Source organism: Staurois parvus, unplaced genomic scaffold (assembly GCF_062004578.1).
Source record: "Staurois parvus isolate SC_StPar_1 unplaced genomic scaffold, SC_StPar_1.0 ptg001844l, whole genome shotgun sequence".
Taxonomy (NCBI): domain Eukaryota; kingdom Metazoa; phylum Chordata; class Amphibia; order Anura; family Ranidae; genus Staurois; species Staurois parvus.
This window is the reverse complement of record NW_028319640.1, coordinates 520,553-528,679: the sequence shown is the minus strand read 5'-3', so window position 1 is coordinate 528,679 and position 8,127 is coordinate 520,553.

Genomic DNA, 8,127 nt, shown 5'->3' with positions numbered 1-8,127 from the left:
CTATTCCTCCCACTGACACCAATGATGGGGCACTATTCCTCCCACTGACACCAATGATGGGGCACTATTCCTACCACTGACACCAATGATGGGGCACTATTCCTCCCACTGACACCAATGATGGGGCACTATTCCTCCCACTGACACCAATGATGGGGCACTATTCCCCCCACTGACACCAATGATGGGGCACTATTCCCCCCACTGACACCAATGATGGGGCACTATTCCTCCCACTGACACCAATGATGGGGCACTATTCCCCCCACTGACACCAATGATGGGTCACTATTCCTCCCACTGACACCAATGATGGGGCACTATTCCTCCCACTGACACCAATGATGGGGCACTATTCCTCCCACTGACACCAATGATAGGGCACTATTCCTTCCACTGACACCAATGATGGGGCACTATTCCTCCCACTGACACCAATGATAGGGCACTATTCCTCCCACTGACACCAATGATGGGGCACTATTCCTCCCACTGACACCAATGATGGGGCACTATTCCTCCCACTGACACCAATGATGGGGCACTATTCCTCCCACTGACACCAATGATGGGGCACTATTCCTCCCACTGACACCAATGATAGGGCACTATTCCTTCCACTGACACCAATGATGGGGCACTATTCCTCCCACTGACACCAATGATAGGGCACTATTCCTCCCACTTGTATTGTGCATGGGACTATGTGCAATGTGGTTCAGCACACATCCCCAAGTGCCCGGCTATCCCAGAACCCCCTCAGGATCGGGCACACTGGGAATGTTTGAAGTGAAGATAATGACATTGTAATGCGGGTTTGGTTGTGTCCCTGGATCGAGTCCTCGGATGGTGTCCTCGGATAATGTCCCCGGATCGAGTCCCCGGATTGTGTCCCCGGTTAGTGTCGTCGGATCGAGTCCTCAGATCATGTCCCCAGATTGAGTCCCCGGATCGAGTCCCCGGATCGTGTCCCCGGATTGTGTCCCCAGATTGTGTCCCCGGATCATGTCCCCGGATTGTGTCCCCTGATTGGGTCCCCAGATCGTGTCCCTGGATCGTGTCCCTGGATCGTGTCCCCGGATTGTGTCCCCGGATTGGGTCCCCAGATCGTGTCCCTGGATCGTGTCCCCGGATTGTGTCCCCGGATTGTGTCCCCAGATCGTGTCCCCAGATCGTGTCCCCAGATCGTGTCCCCGGATCGTGTCCCCGGGATCATGTCCCCGGATTGTGTCCCCGGATTGTGTCCCCGGATTGTGTCCCCAGATCGTGTCCTCGGATCGTGTCCCCGGATTGTTAGCATTGTATAGACATAACAACATCTCATTTCTAAGAGTCATCATCTCATATATAATGCATGGTCAGCCGGAACGCTCACAGATCGGCCAATTTGCTGCCTGCTGGCTCATCCGCCAGTGAAAAGGGAAGAGAGTCGCAGCGTGCAACGTGCAGAGAGACCGCCTGCTGATTCCAAATCGCTTTCCGCTGAATAGAAGTTCTGATCATGTCCCGGAATTCGATGTAAACAATATCTGCGTCTTAGAAGTGCTTTGTCTACTAATAGCCAGGCAGGGGGCGCCGTATGTATGGTAATGACTGTGATTCCGGGGGGTGCTGGAGGGCCTATTGATGCCGGCTGCTGGAGGGTCTATTGATGCCGGCTGCTGGAGGATCTATTGATGCCGGCTGCTGGAGGATCTATTGATGCCGGCTGCTGGAGGGTCTATTGATGCCGGCTGCTGGAGGGTCTATTGATGCCGGCTGCTGGAGGATCTATTGATGCCGGCTGCTGGAGGATCTATTGATGCCGGATGCTGGAGGGTCTATTGATGCCGCCTGCTGGAGGGTCTATTGATGCCGCCTGCTGGAGGGTCTATTGATGCTGGCTGCTGGAGGGTCTATTGATGCCGGCTGTTGGAGGGTCTATTGATGCCGCCTGCTGGAGGGTCTATTGATGCTGGCTGCTGGAGGGTCTATTGATGCCGGCTGCTGGAGGGCCTATTGATGCCGCCTGCTGGAGAGTCTATTGATGCTGGCTGCTGGAGGGTCTATTGATGCCGGCTGTTGGAGGGTCTATTGATGCCGGCTGCTGGTGGGTCTATTGATGCCGCCTGCTGGAGGGTCTATTGATGCCGGCTGCTGGAGGGTCTATTGATGCCGCCTGCTGGAGGGTCTATTGATGCCGGATGCTGGAGGGTCTATTGATGCCGTCTGCTGGAGGGTCTATTGATGCCGGCTGCTGGAGGGTCTATTGATGCCGGCTGCTGGAGAGTCTATTGATTCCGGCTGCTGGAGGATCTATTGATGCCGGCTGCTGGAGGATCTATTGATGCCGGCTGCTGGAGGATCTATTGATGCCGGCTGTTGGAGGGTCTATTGATGCCGGCTGTTGGAGGGTCTATTGATGCCGGCTGCTGGTGGGTCTATTGATGCCGCCTGCTGGAGGGTCTATTGATGCCGGCTGCTGGAGGGTCTATTGATGCCGCCTGCTGGAGGGTCTATTGATGCCGGATGCTGGAGGGTCTATTGATGCCGTCTGCTGGAGGGTCTATTGATGCCGGCTGCTGGAGGGTCTATTGATGCCGGCTGCTGGAGAGTCTATTGATGCCGGCTGCTGGAGGATCTATTGATGCCGGCTGCTGGAGGATCTATTGATGCCGGCTGCTGGAGGGTCTATTGATGTCGGCTGCTGGAGGATCTATTGATGCCGGCTGCTGGAGGGTCTATTGATTCCGGCTGCTGGAGGGTCTCTTGATGCCGGCTGCTGGAGGGTCTCTTGATGCCGGATGCTGGAGGGCCTATTGATGCCGGCTGCTGGAGGGTCTATTGATGCCGGCTGCTGGAGGGCCTATTGATGCCGGCTTCTGGAGGGCCTATTGACGCCGGCTGCTGGAGGATCTATTGATGCCGGCTGCTGGAGGTTCTATTGATGCCGGCTGCTGGAGGGTCTATTGATTCTGGCTGCTGGAGGGTCTCTTGATGCCGGCTGCTGGAGGGTCTCTTGATGCCGGATGCTGGAGGGTCTATTGATGCCGGCTGCTGGAGAGTCTATTGATGCCGGCTGCTGGAGGGTCTATTGATGGTGGCTGCTGGAGGGTCTATTGATGCCGGCTGCTGGAGGGTTTCTTGATGCCGGCTGCTGGAGGGTCTATTGATGTTAGTGGGGGACCTATTTTTGCTGAGGATGTCTGTTGCTGCTGTTGGGTCATCAATTGTTACTGAGGGGGTCTTATGTTACTGGGAGGGATCTACTGTTGAAGGAAAAGTCTATTGATTCCGGCTGCTGGAGGGTCTGTTGATGCCGGCTGCTGGGAGATCTGTTGTTGTTGCTGGGGGTCTATAGTTGCTGGGGAGGTGTGGAGGTGAGGAGGGGGGGTGTCTGCTGAGGCATTCAGAGTCAGAGGCTGTAGAAAAGAATCCGGAGACAACAGGAGGCCGACATTGGAGGGGGGGGGGGGAGGCATCTGAGAGCTGCAATATTCATATACAATGTCACACCGAGACCCCCAGAAAGGCCTCATCCCTTCACTCCGTCTATTGAGGAAACAACAGAAACCTCATCAACCTTGAGGGGCTGACTGGCTTCTCTGCAACAGAAGATATGGGGGGGGGGGAGAGAGAGAGGGGGGGTGAAAGGGGGGGGGGGAAAGAGAGAGAGGGGTGAAAGGGGGGGGGAGATGGACTTTTTTTTTAATTTTAAATTCAACTTTATAAAAGGTCATTTAATGTTGAATTGTGTTACTGAACTTTGGATTATATAATAATAATAATAATAATAAAGGCCAACACTGGCTGCATGCTTCTTGGCTGTGTTTGTGTTCCTTCTGTCTCATTTGGCTGCGTGTAATTTGTTCTCACCAGCCCATTCAGGGATTTTTTTTCCCCGACCACTGCGTCTACGTTCCTCACCATTCCCCAACCACTGCGTCTACGTTCCTCAACATTCCCCAACCACTGCATCTACGTTCCTCACCATTCCCCAACCACTGCGTCTACGTTCCTCACCATTCCCCAACCACTGCGTCTACGTTCCTCACCATTCCCCAACCACTGCGTCTACGTTCCTCAACATTCCCCAACCACTGCGTCTACGTTCCTCACCATTCCCCAACCACTGCGTCTACGTTCCTCACCATTCCCCAACCACTGCGTCTACGTTCCTCACCATTCCCCAACCACTGCGTCTACGTTCCTCACCATTCCCCAACCACTGCGTCTACGCTCCTCACCATTCCCCAACCACTGCGTCTACGTTCCTCACCATTCCCCAACCACTGCGTCTACGTTCCTCACCATTCCCCAACCACTGCGTCTACGTTCCTCACCATTCCCCAACCACTGCGTCTACGTTCCTCACCATTCCCCAACCACTGCGTCTACGTTCCTCAACATTCCCCAACCACTGCGTCTACGCTCCTCAACATTCCCCAACCACTGCATCTACGCTCCTCAACATTCCCCAACCACTGCGTCTACGCTCCTCAACATTCCCCAACCACTGCGTCTACGCTCCTCAACATTCCCCAACCACTGCGTCTACGCTCCTCAACATTCCCCAACCACTGCGTCTACGCTCCTCAACATTCCTCAACCACTGCGTCTACGCTCCTCAACATTCCCAAACCACTGCGTCTACGCTCCTCAACATTCCCCAACCACTGCGTCTACGTTCCTCAACATTCCCCAACCACTGCGTCTACGCTCCTCAACATTCCCCAACCACTGCGTCTACGCTCCTTAACATTCCCCAACCACTGCACCTACGCTCCTCAACATTCCCCAACCACTGCGTCTACGCTCCTCAACATTCCCCAACCACTGCGTCTACGCTCCTCAACATTCCCCAACCACTGCATCTACGCTCCTCAACATTCCCCAACCACTGCATCTACGCTCCTCAACATTCCCCAACCACTGCGTCTACACTCCTCAACATTCCCCAACCACTGCGTCTACGTTCCTCACCATTCCCCAACCACTGCGTCTACACTCCTCAACATTCCCCAACCACTGCGTCTACACTCCTCAACATTCCCCAACCACTGCATCTACGCTCCTCAACATTCCCCAGCCACTGCACCTACACTCCTCAACATTCCCAACCACTGCGTCTACACTCCTCAACATTCCCCAACCACTGCGTCTACACTCCTCAACATTCCCCAACCACTGCGTCTACACTCCTCAACATTCCCCGACCACTGCACCTACACTCCTCAACATTCCCCAACCACTGCATCTACACTCCTCAACATTCCCCAACCACTGCACCTACACTCCTCAACATTCCCCAACCACTGCGTCTACACTCCTCAACATTCCCCAACCACTGCATCTACACTCCTCAACATTCCCCAACCACTGCATCTACGCTCCTTAACATTCCCCAACCACTGCATCTACACTCCTCAACATTCCCCAACCACTGTATCTACGCTCCTCAACATTCCCCAACCACTGCATCTACACTCCTCAACATTCCCCAACCACTGCGTCTACGCTCCTCAACATTCCCCAACCACTGCATCTACGCTCCTCAACATTCCCCAACCACTGCGTCTACGCTCCTCAACATTCCCCAACCACTGCGTCTACGCTCCTCAACATTCCCCAACCACTGCGTCTACGCTCCTCAACATTCCCCAACCACTGCGTCTACGCTCCTCAACATTCCTCAACCACTGCGTCTACGCTCCTCAACATTCCCCAACCACTGCGTCTACGCTCCTCAACATTCCCCAACCACTGCGTCTACGTTCCTCAACATTCCCCAACCACTGCGTCTACGCTCCTCAACATTCCCCAACCACTGCGTCTACGCTCCTTAACATTCCCCAACCACTGCACCTACGCTCCTCAACATTCCCCAACCACTGCGTCTACGCTCCTCAACATTCCCCAACCACTGCGTCTACGCTCCTCAACATTCCCCAACCACTGCATCTACGCTCCTCAACATTCCCCAACCACTGCATCTACGCTCCTCAACATTCCCCAACCACTGCGTCTACACTCCTCAACATTCCCCAACCACTGCGTCTACGTTCCTCACCATTCCCCAACCACTGCGTCTACACTCCTCAACATTCCCCAACCACTGCGTCTACACTCCTCAACATTCCCCAACCACTGCATCTACGCTCCTCAACATTCCCCAGCCACTGCACCTACACTCCTCAACATTCCCAACCACTGCGTCTACACTCCTCAACATTCCCCAACCACTGCGTCTACACTCCTCAACATTCCCCAACCACTGCGTCTACACTCCTCAACATTCCCCGACCACTGCACCTACACTCCTCAACATTCCCCAACCACTGCATCTACACTCCTCAACATTCCCCAACCACTGCACCTACACTCCTCAACATTCCCCAACCACTGCGTCTACACTCCTCAACATTCCCCAACCACTGCATCTACACTCCTCAACATTCCCCAACCACTGCATCTACGCTCCTTAACATTCCCCAACCACTGCATCTACACTCCTCAACATTCCCCAACCACTGTATCTACGCTCCTCAACATTCCCCAACCACTGCATCTACACTCCTCAACATTCCCCAACCACTGCGTCTACGCTCCTCAACATTCCCCAACCACTGCATCTACACTCCTCAACATTCCCCAACCACTGCGTCTACGCTCCTCAACATTCCCCAACCACTGCATCTACACTCCTTAACATTCCCCAACCACTGCATCTACACTCCTCAACATTCCCAAACCACTGCGTCTACGCTCCTCAACATTCCCCAACCACTGCGTCTACGCTCCTCAACATTCCCCAACCACTGCATCTACACTCCTCAACATTCCCAAACCACTGCACCTACACTCCTCAACATTCCCCAACCACTGCGTCTACGCTCCTCAACATTCCCCAACCACTGCGTCTACACTCCTCAACATTTCCCAACAACTGCACCTACACTCCTCAACATTCCCCAACCACTGCACCTACGCTCCTCAACATTCCCCAACCACTGCGTCTACACTCCTCACCATTCCCCAACCACTGCACCTACACTCCTCAACATTCCCCAACCACTGTATCTACGCTCCTCAACATTCCCCAACCACTGCGTCTACGTTTCCTGTTTCTTTGTGCTTCTTCAAAAGAGCTTGATGAATGGTCTGAAGCCAAAGCGTAGTCACCACAAACATCGATTAGATTTTTCTCCCGTTCGCTCGCTCCTCGTTTTGTCAGTTGATAAACATAAACAATGAAAATCCATATTTTTGAAAACATTCCTAGTTTGCAGCATTTCATCACACCTGCCTATAACTTTTGCACAGTACTGTATATATTCTATATCAGGGCTTGAAATTTCCACTCGCCTGCTCGCCAATGGTGAGTGGAAATTATGGTGGGGGGGGTGAGTGTGTCCCCCAGGGCCGTCTTGCTGAGCAGGCTCGGAGCTCAGGCCGGATCTGTCACTGGCACTGGGAGCCGTCAGACTGATCAATAGCTGAGTGCAGTTAAAGCAAAGCAAGGAGTGTGTGCTGTGCTCTCCGCCTCCCCCTAGAGTGCAGTACCCGGCTCTGTGAGTGAACAACGAAGTACTGCAACTTCTTATGGGGTGTGTTTGTTACTTGTACATGTGTGTGTGTTTGTGTGTGTCTGTGTATGCATGTACAATTGTACATGTGTCTGTGTTTATGTACATGTGTGTATCTGTACATGTATGTGTGTGTGTCTGTCTGTGTGTGTGTGTGTGTGTGTGTGTGTGTGTGTGTGTGTGTGTGTGTGTGTGTACATGTGTTTGTATGTACATGTGTCTGTGTATGTATGTACATGTGTATGTGCATGTGTATTTCTGTGTATGTGCATGTATCTGTGTGTATGCGTGTCTCTAAGTGCCTGTGTGTGTATACATGTGTCTGTAGGTGTGTGTACATTTTTCTGTGTATGTGTGTGTATGTACATGTGTCTGTGTGTGTGTGCATGTACATGTGTGTTTGTTTGTGTGTATGTATGTACATGTGTCTGTGTATATGTACATGTGTCTGTGCATGTGTATTTCTGTGTATGTACATGTATCTGTGTGTATGTGTGTCTTTACGTGCCTGTGTGTGCATACATGTGTCTGTATGTGTGTGTGTGTTCATATGTCTCTGTGC